At 39.7% G+C, this 12,534-nt stretch overlaps 1 protein-coding gene across 19 annotated transcripts in view; it reads left to right on the top strand.

Annotated features, from left to right (window-relative positions):
• The window catches only part of BMPR1B (bone morphogenetic protein receptor type 1B), a 228,445-nt gene that overhangs the window by 61,179 nt on the left and 154,732 nt on the right, over positions 1-12,534 (top strand). The window lies entirely within an intron of this gene.

Below are 12,534 nucleotides of genomic sequence, written 5' to 3'. Positions count from 1 at the left end.
CATTTCATCCTAAAACCTTCCAACAGTGTCATGTGACAAATTACTGCCTATCAGGAAAGGTGAACATAAAGACTCAGTAAAGGTAAAATAGATGTATGGAGTATGGCTCTTGTGTTTGTGCATAAGGCAAAATTAGGGGATGTTTTATGTACCAGTGAGTTCTATTCCCTCAATAAGGCTGGCAGATTTACAACTCATTCTGGGATGATACTGTTGCTGCAAGTTCATGGACAATACCAAATATGTAATGGACAATATCAAATGTATGTGACAGTTTGCACCAAAACCAGATAAACTGCCTGTGGCCCAAAATTTTTACCAAGGACAAGTTAGAAGGAAAGCACATGTGACTTAGCAGGCAGTTTCCTATGCAAGAATTCTGGAATATTGCAAATATAGCTATTATTTCTTCATAGCTTAATAATCTTAAACATTAATTTCAGATTAAAAGTTTATAGCTTTTAAATGACGCAATACAATATTGCTTCTTGGCACTGTGTTAATGGACTAGAAGCATAAAAATAAACCTACTGTGACGTTAAAAGCCCTGGAAAGGTGTTTTCTGTTACAAATACCTCCTAAAGCCATGTTTTAATCTAAAAGCAAATTACCAATATCTTCTGTGTGAATATTTAATATATTAAGTAATGTGGGGCCATGGTTAGAGCAGGCCCATAGGCTGGGCTTGGATGGTTGTCATGAATTGCTTATGTCTGTAGCATCTGCCTGTAAAATGTGATGTTCATGTGAAATGTTCTGCATGTCCAGCTGGATCCCAGGCTTCCAGTGAGTTTGGCATGAGCTGCTCAGGGACAAGAGGCAGCCAGCTTTCTAAGTGCTGCTGGAGAAAGTTTAATAAAAATAGCATTGTGGATTTCATCTAATTAAAATCTGTGGATGGGGGAAAAAAGTTTTAAAAAGTAAGTGAACAAACAAAAAATCACAATGCCAAACCCCATATCATTGCTATTCTATAAATGAAAGAAGTGCATTTGTTTTCTGAAATCTGGGTTAGAAAATCAGGTGTTTATTTTCATGAGTTTAAATTTCTTTCAAGTGCATTATCCTAATGATAACAATTAATAATTATCATTAATAATGAATAAAATAGACAAAACCAAGCTACAAAAGGCACATGGAGCATGAAGTTTTCCTTTGCTTCTCCCAGACTTGGAGGTGCTGTGCAATTGTCACCTGAGGGGTCAAGGGTCACATGCAGTGGCCTTAAGACACATGGTGAAATTCCCTTGGGCTTCAGTGAGGCACACAAACAGTGCTTAAAACATCTGAATGATGTGGCTTATTATTTAGCATGTTGTCATGTGTACTTAGAAGTTTAAAGCACATTGTTTTAAGTGGAATCTGAAACAGATTCCTCACTCTGTGTGGCACATGCTGCACAATGAGCAGAAGCCACAGCAGATCTTGTCAGCTGGGTGAAGTCTTTTTTCTGTTGATTAAATCTGCACTTCTAGCTCTCCTAACTTAATAAGCAGAGTTGTGACAGGGTACGTGAAAATAGGGATTGCTTTGCTTTTTCATGTTGTTAATAATTTTTGCTGATGCACTGCCTAGAGCAGCTGTCCAAGGACCTCCCTGTTTGGGATTCTTTATAGAACAAAGTGAAACCATGGGCCCTGTCCTGAAGAGGTCTCAAGAATCACAATTATTTGCTCTCTCTGTAGGTCTGTGAGTGATGTGCAAGTATGCAAATAACCCCAGACTGCCAGGTTGTACTTCTCCCTGCTTTGTGAGGAAAAGCTGGGTGAAGTTCAATGACCTACATCAGAGTCAGTCAGATAAATACTGGTTAATTCACTACAAACATGACTCTAGCTAAGGATGGGGGCTGTTGGCTGGTTTTGCCTAGATGTCAAGTGATGATGCTGTAGGGAAAACTGCCATGGCAGAAGAGTTGAATTTATCTGCAATTAACCATTTCTGCCTTCCTTCTCCAGCTAGGAGAAATAGGGCTTGAAGCGTGTGGCAATGGCGATTTACAGCCAGATGTTTAACCACTGCTGCTGAGGAGAATGGCAGGTTGTTACCATGGGCTGGCTGCAGAGGGACACACGGGGGTGGGAAGGAGGCCAGGGGTTAGAAATAACCTGCTGGTGGGGATCATTAGAGCCTTTATGTAAACACGGCTGGAATGAAAACAAGGTGGGTTGTTTTTTTTTTTTTTTCCTTTGGAGACCTGTATGGAATCCAAGCACAACATTGCAGGCTGAGCTGCACACTCCCTTTCAGAAAGGCACCACAGTGCAGGAGATTGGGTCCACAAGGCTGATTCAGTGCTGGCTTTGTGCACGGCAGCCACTCTGTTGTATTTTTGCAGTGGGGCTATAAAGTGTGGCACAGAAAAAAAAAAAAAAGGCTAGGGATCATCGAGGGGGAAAATACCTGGTATAATAGCAGTGAACTACAGTGACAATATTTATTTTTAATTGAAATTATAGGGCCTTAGGTGTACTAGAAAGTAATAATAAGTCTGCTTAAGGTCTTCTGTGTTTTTTGATGTCTAGAGAAAATCCTCTTAAAATAGATAGACCCATCCTGTCTTCTTAATATGAAAATAAATTTAAATCAATATTATTAGCTTGCTTTTGTTTTAGAAAGAGTCATATTTGTTCATCTCCATGTTGAGGAGGAGTTTGCATGCTTATATATAGCAGCATGTAATTTTAAGAAATTTAAAGTTCTTTGACTATGCAGTTCTTGCATGAAAAGTAAATGTAGTTATGGACTTTTTTTGTTTAAGGATGTTCATTTCATCTTCTTGGGCCAGCACCTTCATAAATGTGTGCCACATGTAGGAGACTTGTTGCAGCAGTGCTGTCTGGTGCCAGCACACACTGGTTACCAGGAAACCCTGACCAGAAAGGCAGAAACTCCTGCAATTTACTCTGTACATCATGACACTCAATCTCTGTACAAAATGTCAAGTCCCAGCACAGGGCAGGGTCAGACTGTGCAGTCCTTTTACCACTTGTTGTGCCAAGTTGTTTAAGGCCATGGTAATCCTGGCCAGAGATTGTCTCTGTCTCTCACTTATTCTGTTTTGACTTGGGTGAGGTTGCTGGTGGCCTTGGTATACAGCTGAACAAGATGTTCATGTCCATGCATCTTGCACTGATCCTACTATTGTTTCAGGTGGATATGACTTCTTATAGAAGTGCTCCACTGACCTGGGAAGACTCAGTACAAGTCAGGTAAAGAAGAAAGAGCAGAGCTTTCAGCAGCCTGAGAATCTGAATCCTTTCAGAAATAGTGGGGCAGGGGATGGATGCCACTCTTTGCTTTGCCTCACAAAGAGGTTTAAACACAGTGGGCTTTGGCCACTTCCCTCATCAGCATTATAACCTAAGGGGCACATGGGTTGTTACACCTGCTGCTCAGCCAAGAGACACTGAAGGGCTTTTCCCCACTGCAGAGCTGGGAACTGAAGCAGCCTTCAAATTAGGGAAATATGTTTTTACAGGGAAGAACAAAACTCAGAAGGGTGAGAGGCCTTTGGTTTGAGCACTTTTTTGTCCTAAGCTGGGGGTAGATAGGGAGTGAGGACCACAGTGCTGGTCCATGGAGGAGAAGCTAGAAGGGACGCCTTCATAAAGAGCCTGAACTGTGGAGCCAGAGGTATCCAAAGGGACCAAAGCAAAACCCCTTGTGATTTTGCCTGTGTATGCAGCTGAATTCTCAGTGTAGCTTCCTGAAGCATCTGCTCTAGTACCTGTTCTAGTGTTGCAAGAAATACAATAAGCTTTAGTAGGTTTTACAAAATGTTAAACAGGTAAGTGAAAAAAAGAAGAAAATTTTTCTTCTGTTTTTCCCCACCAGTGAATCTAAGCAAATTAAAATGATCAATGTCAACTAGAAACAAACCTTATTCCATTTAGTGTTTAAATACTAAATGGAGAGTATAACACAGGATTGTGATGTACTAAGCATGTACAGGAATTACTTGGGAAATGAGATGTGATGTACAGCCTGTATTTCAAAATGCATAGGTTCACAAAATGCCACAGGTGACACTGCTTTACACTTGAGCAACTTCACTGAGGATTAAGAAAGACTGACCAGTTGAAAAATTTAAAAAAAGACATTTTTGGTTACTGTCTTTTCTAAGCTGTTATTAACATATTGGTTTTGCTCATGTTTGAATAAAACAAAATTTCAGCTGCCATAACCACATTAGGTCAGTAGCCAGTTTCTCAGGACTGCTGCTATTGGCATGTGCTCTTGAAAGCTTACTAAGAGAGAAGAGAGCTTGGTGCAATTATTGCATTTAATGAACAGAATCTTTCTGGGATTTTGTGCAAACAGTAGATTGTTAAGAACTATATGAAATCTGTGAGAGATGTGAGAAACAGATCGTAAGGCCCAAAATCAGAGCCACTCTTACAGAATTAGTTTGCTTTTCCTCCAGTGGTTAACACTTAGAAAATCTGGGCTAGATTTCAAGAAAAGTGAACTCTAACCTGTGCATTTTCCCTTCGCTTGTTTTTCTTAACCTGAAAACAGCTTTAAGAGTGTTTGCAATAAAATGCCAGGAAAAATAAAACAAAATTAAATAATCTATTTCCAAGCTTTGGGAACTACTCTCTCAAGTTTTAAAGAAAGCTAAAAATACCTCCTACACTCAACAGGCATTTGAAGGCTTGCTCAAGCTGAGCTTGCTCCCTATCAGATGTGCCCGGGTATTTTCTGCTTCAGGTGCATACCCCTGTAGAGCTGCCCTTGTCCTCTCCAGTGAGTCTGTGCATGTGTAACACTTGTGGAACCTGCTCATGGGTTAGTAAATAGTTTTGTTTGCTGTATAGGACAGGAGAGCTCCAGGCTTCTGTTTTTCTCTCCTTCCATCTCCATCCAGGAAAAATACTTGGTCCCAGTGCAAGTGTGATTCATATTTACCACTCAGAGGGTTATTTTTTTTTTTCTTTTCAGGTATGGAGCATAAAACTTACAGCACAAAGAATGCTCATGTAGCTAATTACTGTGACAGAAAGTAAGGAAAGCCTCAGGAAGAGTTCCTCGAGGTGGTACATTGTCAAGATTTGAGCATATTTGGACTCTCATTGAGCTGAAGGCTAATGGTGTGGTACCTTGTAATGAGCTTTATGTGTGCATGTTAATATGAATATTGTTGGTTTGTGCTTTGAAAGCGACACAAACCATTCCTGGGCCTGAGGTCATGATAGGCTGGACCAGAAGTCAACCCCAGGTCCAGAAACATCCAGGCTTGGATACTCAGGTGGTTTGGGGCTTTATATGCATTCCAGCACACTTTTGCTGCATCTTTGAAGCAATTTTTGGTAACTTTTTGGTAAAAGTAGCAGCACAGTAAGTTAAAAGCTGTCAGTTGGCCATACATCTTAAACAGGTGTTCTTGGGCCCCTGTCTGTCTCTTGACTGCTGTTGAGGTGGTGCATACAATTTCTATTTGATATCAAGTGTCTTGAGGTGCTGAATATGCTGAGAAAAGACAGATATGTTAATCAACTGCTGCTGTCCAAGGGCTAGGAAATACACTAAACACACACATGCAGGTTTTCAAATGGCTTATTTTAGTTGTTCCTTGTGGAGAGATTCCTGTGGCACTAAAGATTTACAGCTTCTTGTTCATTTGTGTTGTCTTCTCTTGTCAATGCCAAGACTGATTTTTGTTTAAAGTGTGATTTTGTTCTTCAATCACCCTAAAGTGTTTGTTTATTTTTCTATAATACTCTGTCATCTAGTGCATAAGAACTTGAAAATGAAATCAAGTAGAAGATGTAGGTATAAGCTAATGTGAGGTTCATTTTTCTTTTTTATTTTTCATTTTTATTACACTCATTGAGAGGACTCTGATTCTGGCATCCTGGATATACTAGATAGAAATGTGTCATAGAACTGTGAGCAGCTGAAAAAAAGTTGAATTGGATTGCAAGCTAGCATGTCTTCAATTAGAAGAATCTGTTTGTTTTGCTTTTTCTCTGCCTTAGAATATATAATTCTTTTAAACCTTTGTTCTTAGAATGAATCATACTGCACTCAATGGAGAATCCTGTTTGCTTCTTGTGATAACAACTTGCAGCAGCAAGAGAAGAGTCTTGAGAGCATTAGGAGAACAGGGTTCCATGACAGCAGCAGTTTAGATACTGAGGACACTGGTCCTGGGCACTAATCCACAGCCATGTTTTTTGTGCCTCATTTCCTCCAATTGTGGGTGCTCATTCTTACTACTGAGCTGTTCCAGTAATGGAGGCAGCTCTTCTGGTGGCATGGAGCCGAGAGTTGGGTGATGGGCAGGAGGTGGGATGGGGCAGGATGCTCCTCAGTTCCATTTTCTCACTTCAAACCTGGGAAGTGTCTGACATGATGTCCATATGGACTGCTCACAGATGTATCTGAAAGTCTTTTACTGCACTCTTAGCTTAAAAGGTAGCAATTCTTCTAAATTGAAAAATGCAGCATTTTGCAAGTGAGGTAAGGTTCTGTTGTAAATTTGCCACCACCAGAGAACAGCAACTCAAAATGTCTCATTTTCCAATGTTTTGAGTTAGTGACTAGCGTTGTGGCAGATACAAGACCTCAAACACTTGCTTCAGACACTTTTATTTCTGCCTTGATATGTTACCTGATCATATGGATACAAATCAGGCACGAGACTTCTCATCAGGAAAGGTCTGTGATGAAGGCACGTAGGGACAATATTTGCAAGTGGTGTAGTTAACACGGCTGGCACTGTGCCAGCTTTCCTTAACTGGCTTTTGGGTGGGAGAGCGTAGGCACACAGTTTGTGGTAACTGGGGCTGTGGCCAGCCTCATCCCCAGTGGGCTACAGCTGTGAGCAGCAGGTGAGCAGCACTGACAGCAATGAGCCATGGAGTGCCCAGGGGCACTGACCATCACCAGAGGGAGCAGAGGGCACACAGGTGCCACGCAGGAACAGGGGGGTATGAAAGGTTGGGCTGAAGAACAAGAAGGGCAGATGCTTGCAGCCTTCTGAGGTGACACGATATTACTGTGTATGGGCAGATGGCTGAAGCTTCTGATGAGGTATGGTGTTACTCTGTATGGGTGGATGTTTAAAGCATTCTGGGGCTGCATGGTGATACTCTGTGTATTGTGGCCGTCTCAATGTGATGTGTGTTATTACATATGCTGCAACAGGAGAGAGCTCTTTTTAACTTAGGACAATTAGGATATGGTTCTAGCATTTTTACCAACAGTGTCCACTCTCCTCCACTCCCTAATTTTGACTAAAGAAAGGAATTTAATCTCTAACTGACCTCTTGGTTATGCACAAGCAAAAAATTTACTTGGGATCTTCTTTCTTAAACAATTATTTCATTGGGAAGTGTGGTGCTTCTAGGAGTGCTTCATGTGAGGTGATAGGTGCTAAATGCAGTGGCTCTGAGACCCCTCTGTTCCAAAGAGGTTTATTTATTTTCAAGGAGCAATTTTTTAACAGATGTTGTAATAAGCACAAGACTTCTTCAATATTTCGGGCTGTCTTGTTTGAGAAGGGTACTCATTTAATGAAGGCCTAATTCATGGATAGCTGCATCAATGGGCAGATGCTACACAATTCAAAAAGGTAATCTGTACATGCTTAGTACATCACAATTAATGCTGCAGGATTTATGACTATTATTGTCTCCCTAGAGGTACTAGTAATAATAAGTATGGCAGCTTTTGAACTGGGAACCATTTCTTTTGATGCAAACATCATAACCTAAGCATTTAAAATCATGAATTTTGTTACAATATTTAGGACACAGTTGCTCATGGCAGGAGGTCCTCTTTAATATGTGAATTATAAACTGGGAGGTTTCTTTTCTGCTCTAGTTTTTTCCCCAAACATATTTAATCCACAAGATTCGAAAGTGAAAATGAATTCTTTGTGCATTGATGAAACTTGAGAGCACTGTCAAGGAGTGAAATTTTCCAGAGTTTTGTTAGTATTGTGCATTCAATAATATGCTTTTTGTAAAGCATTTTTGTAGCATTCTCTTCATCTTTACTGTTTCCTCACAAGAGATTTCAGATTTGGATATGTATTTTTTTCTTATGATTTATGCCAAAGCACAAGAACACTACTTGAAGTTCTGGACCAGGGAAATCCTGTAGTGAAGCAAAGGTGAAAGTCAGTTCTCTTGTGTGCTCATCTGATGAAGAAACACTGACAGGCTGGACAAGGCAGCTTTTGTAAGGCTCAGTTTGTGTGAGCTGCAGGGACAGTGAGTGAGCAAACCTCAGCTGGATACAGAGAACACTGAGACAAACAGTGAATGAGTTTCTAGGCTGAAGCCTTGTTTTATGAGATGATACAGCACAAGGACAGCTGCCTTTCAAGTATGTAATCCTTGGGCCATCCTGGAGCTAATTGAGATGTTATTTGAAGGAGTGTAACCATAAAACAGAACTTATGCTTGAGATCTTCAGCGTCAGTTTCATGTATGTTCTGAATTTATCATCAATGCACACTGTGATTTTTTTTTCCCCACTGGTTTTCCTTGGGATGATTCTCTTCCATTATCCTGTTGCCAGTCTTGGCCACAGTACTGTTATTATATGATACTTTATGTACACTGTTGACCAAGTTCATACAGTAGACTTTGAGTATGTTTATAAAGAAACATATTGTTTTGGTTTTGTGTGAACCTTTAAGACTGCAAAGTAGTCTGCGTAAAAAACAAAACCAAAACAAAACAAAAAAAAAACCCCCAGATTATTGCTGAATTAATGAATTGAAAAGAAATATTCCATTTGCCAAAAAAGACTAGTGTATGCATAAAGATAGTCTTTTCACAAAAGCAGTAATTCTCTACAGTGAAATAGGTCAGATGCTGATAGTAATTACAAGCTCCTCATCTCTAGTGAACTGTCACATACAGAGGTAACAGTGGACCATGAGGAAATTACTATATACTGCTTGCTCAGTAAAGGTTATGCTATTATGACATGAAGGATTGAAGTGATGTAGTCACATGCCAGTCAGGTTACTGAAAATCAAAACCATTTTTCAAGATACCGGCACAGGCAACATTTTCCTCCAGCACTGGGATACTGGGGGATACCAGCTCATCTGAGTTCATCAGGTTTTCATAAATAATTTTCTCATTCTTCATGTATTTATTCCTTATAGATTCTCTTCATTACTAGCTATATCAGAGTTAGTAGTAGCTTATGTCAGCATCACACCAGCTGGAAGGGATTTGGCATTTTACTTTGTGCAGGGCAAAGGTCCCACATTTAAGTGTGGCTACATTGACACTGCAGCTTTTCTGTATTTTTTGGCAGTAGGTATTTGTTTCAGTGGTTAGTGATGAGGCTGTTACTCTTGTTCTAGAAGATTAAATTTTCCTGGGATTTTGAGAGTATTCCAGCACCCAATGCAGGCAGTGCTGTTGAACAAACAGAAGCACCACAAAAGACACTTGTCTGGCAACCTGTTTGTCCTGTATGTGACCCAACAGGCTTGGTACAAACTTTGACAAGCCCTGGGTGGTTTTGATTGAAGGGAAAGCAGTGAAGTGCCTCAGCAATTCTGCTCTTACCTTCTTAATCTGGTTGAACAGTTTGTTCCTACAGCTAAATTTCTTGAGCCATGCAATATTTTATTTCTGATCCTTTTCTGTCCAGTTCTGGCCTTTCTGCCAGTTTACACTGCCACCTGTCTTCCTATCTGGTTTTGAGGTCTGTTTTCCTGCTGTGGTTTTTTTCTTATCGATACTGCTCCTTTCCAAGCTGTATTTTCAGTCTGTGACTACGTAAAGGAATTGAGTAAACTCTCAGTGCTGGCTCATTTGCAAAGGTAATCCACTTTGCCTGAGACTTGCATGCTTTTGCTGAGCATATGATTAAATTTGACTTGGATATCTTCCCTGAGATCAATTGCTCATTTTAGCTGTTGTTTTTTCCCCTAAGTGTCTTGGGGATTTTCGTTGTTGCCGATTTTCTTTTTTTTTTCTCCTCTTCCCCTGGCTTCCTATCACTCATGTGCTACCAAAGCAAGCTTGACATTCAAGTGGAATAATGTTATCAGTTTCATGTTGTACTGTACTGGGCACATTCAATTTCATTTTCCTCCTCTCAGCACCAGCAAGTCAAGCAGCTGGGAAGTATTTGAGACATTGCTGTACATGAAAGAGAAGAATGGTGTGCCTTTTTTCTCATTTATCAATATAAGTAAAACCTTTTCACTCTTGAGGCAACATTAATATTAGCTTTCTTTTGTAGAGATTAAAAATACAGCTGTTGCCTGAAGTTCTTACCTTTTAACTTCAAGACTGTTGGGGTGGGGTTTTTTTTGTTTAATTTGTACAATCGAAGCAAGTAAGACAGAAAAGTTTGTTGAAAAAGATCCTTCTGCACATCACAAACTATCATACTTCTTGCACTTAACCTGCATTAAGATAATAAATTACATGTGATTGTTGCAAATTTATACTTTGCCTTTATATATAGATATATTCTGGAAGGCTTTTTGATACTTTAGCTCTTGATATTATGAGTTGAAGAATTCAACATTCCTGCCCTTGGTAATTCAGAACAATGAGTAATCATCCTTTCTGGAACATCTGTCCATAGCTGAGGGGTTTTTTTATGTCTTCATCAGCTGAGATAAGACTGGCTTTTCTTCCAGTGGATGCACTTGGGCAACTGAAATAAAGTCTGCTCCTAGATCTTCTCTAAATTCAAATAGTTGAACTTTTAATTGATTAATATAAGTTCTTGTTGTGTTCTCTCTGACTTTAAGATGTGACTTAAAGGTGGAACAGAAATTTCTAAGCTGATTCAGTGTCAGTAATGGTGTGATTGATACAGATGTTATGGTAGAGCCTGGATCTATATTGGTGACTAATCTCAAATCAGCCAGTCTTTTGAATAGGTGCTTATTGGTTCTTTTTATCATCAATCTTTTTGGTTAGAATTTTGGATAATAAAGAGTGAAATGGTACAGACATACTGATGTTCTCAATTTGTAAACTCTTGCTTAATCTGATAGATTTGCTATACTCATCAGAGGATGAAACCAGCTTTGTTTCCCTAGATTTATTTTTCATAAATCCATGATGTCTGGCATTAATGTAATAACTGTTCATTGTTTCTGTATCAGTTGAATCCCCTGAAAATATTTCCTTTCCTTGCTTGAATCACTATTATTCCATGTGCTGTCAGCACCTGGTTATTCCCAGTGAGACATGAATGAGTGGAACTTCATTTTCCTGTGGTAGCAACGTATTCTCTTGATTTTCTGTGACAGTGTACAATTAAAGACTATCACTGTGTGACTAGAGTGGCCACTTCTGTCTCTATGTAACCTGTGAGTTAGAAACTTAATGCCTTAATGTTGTTGTTAGATCATACCCATCTTGTAATGTAGATAACCACTGTGCCCCACGCCCTTGAAAAGGACTGTAGCATTACTAAGCATGACCTTTTTCTTACCTTTAGCTTCAGTATTTTTAGACTTACTATAACTCATCTAAGCCCCACACAGAAATGGAGAGAATCAAGAGTGTTTGGTGTCCCTGACCTGGATGTGTAACACTTGTCTCTGTGTTTCCTGCATGGGAATGAAATCAGACTCCTACATCCTGGCCCGTGTGCCCTCCTGGTCATCTGCATCTTGATCTGTTGGGGAAAGGAAGAATAACTGTAACATGAAGCACCCTTCCTACCTTCCTCAGCCAATTAAACCTCTCTCCAATTTAAACATTTCTTTGCCCCCAAACATTCTAATTTTCCCCTCCTGTAGCAGATCCTACAGAAGTTGGTGTAGTCAGTGAAGTTGATTCTCTCATTTTGTTCTGTTCACTTTTAAAATCCTATTTCATTTGATCTTCTGAACAGTCCTAACAGCTGACCCAAGCTGTCTGCCAGTATCCCATGTTGCCACAGGACCTTTTCTCAGTAAGGCTTCAGCTGTGACTCTCTTTTGCCAGGTGCCAGAAGATCAAATTCCTGATTTGCAAGCACCCGGTAGCACAGAGTAATTTAGAAGAGGTAGCAGTGGCTGTCAAAGAATATCTTGGGAAACTGAAATTTTTACCTGGCCGTGTGGGAACAAAGTTCATGTGGGTACAGGTTTTGTAACTACAGAAAATGGCAATAGCCTATTTCAAGAAAAATAAGGAGTTTGCATATTGGAGCACTTCTCAGTGTGTTTTTCTTTTGACAGGGTGACAGTTTGTCAGTCCCCTTTTCTTCAGTGCTAGGTTTCCAGGCATAAAAATTTTGCTTTCTGATGTAGCTAAAGGAAATCTTTGAAGTGAGGTACATTAGCATATAAACTTTGGAACTCTTTGGTTGTTCTTGGGTTGGGATAATAAATGTTTGTTCAGGTGCCCTGTCTTAAAAGTGAATGTTTCATGCCTTGCCTCAACACATTAACTATTGTGCCATATTTTCATTAAAACACCTGTTATATTTTTCAAACCTGGGCTTATTTCTAATTTCTGCTCCTCCAAATTATAAATTTTCAATGTTCATTGGATCTTGACTGCTTTAAATCTGAATGAAAGTGTTCCTTGCATGTATATGATT

Source organism: Lonchura striata, chromosome 4 (assembly GCF_050655825.1).
Source record: "Lonchura striata isolate lonStrDom1 chromosome 4, ASM5065582v1, whole genome shotgun sequence".
NCBI lineage: Eukaryota > Metazoa > Chordata > Aves > Passeriformes > Estrildidae > Lonchura > Lonchura striata.
This window is presented reverse-complemented; position numbering and strand designations above follow the sequence as displayed.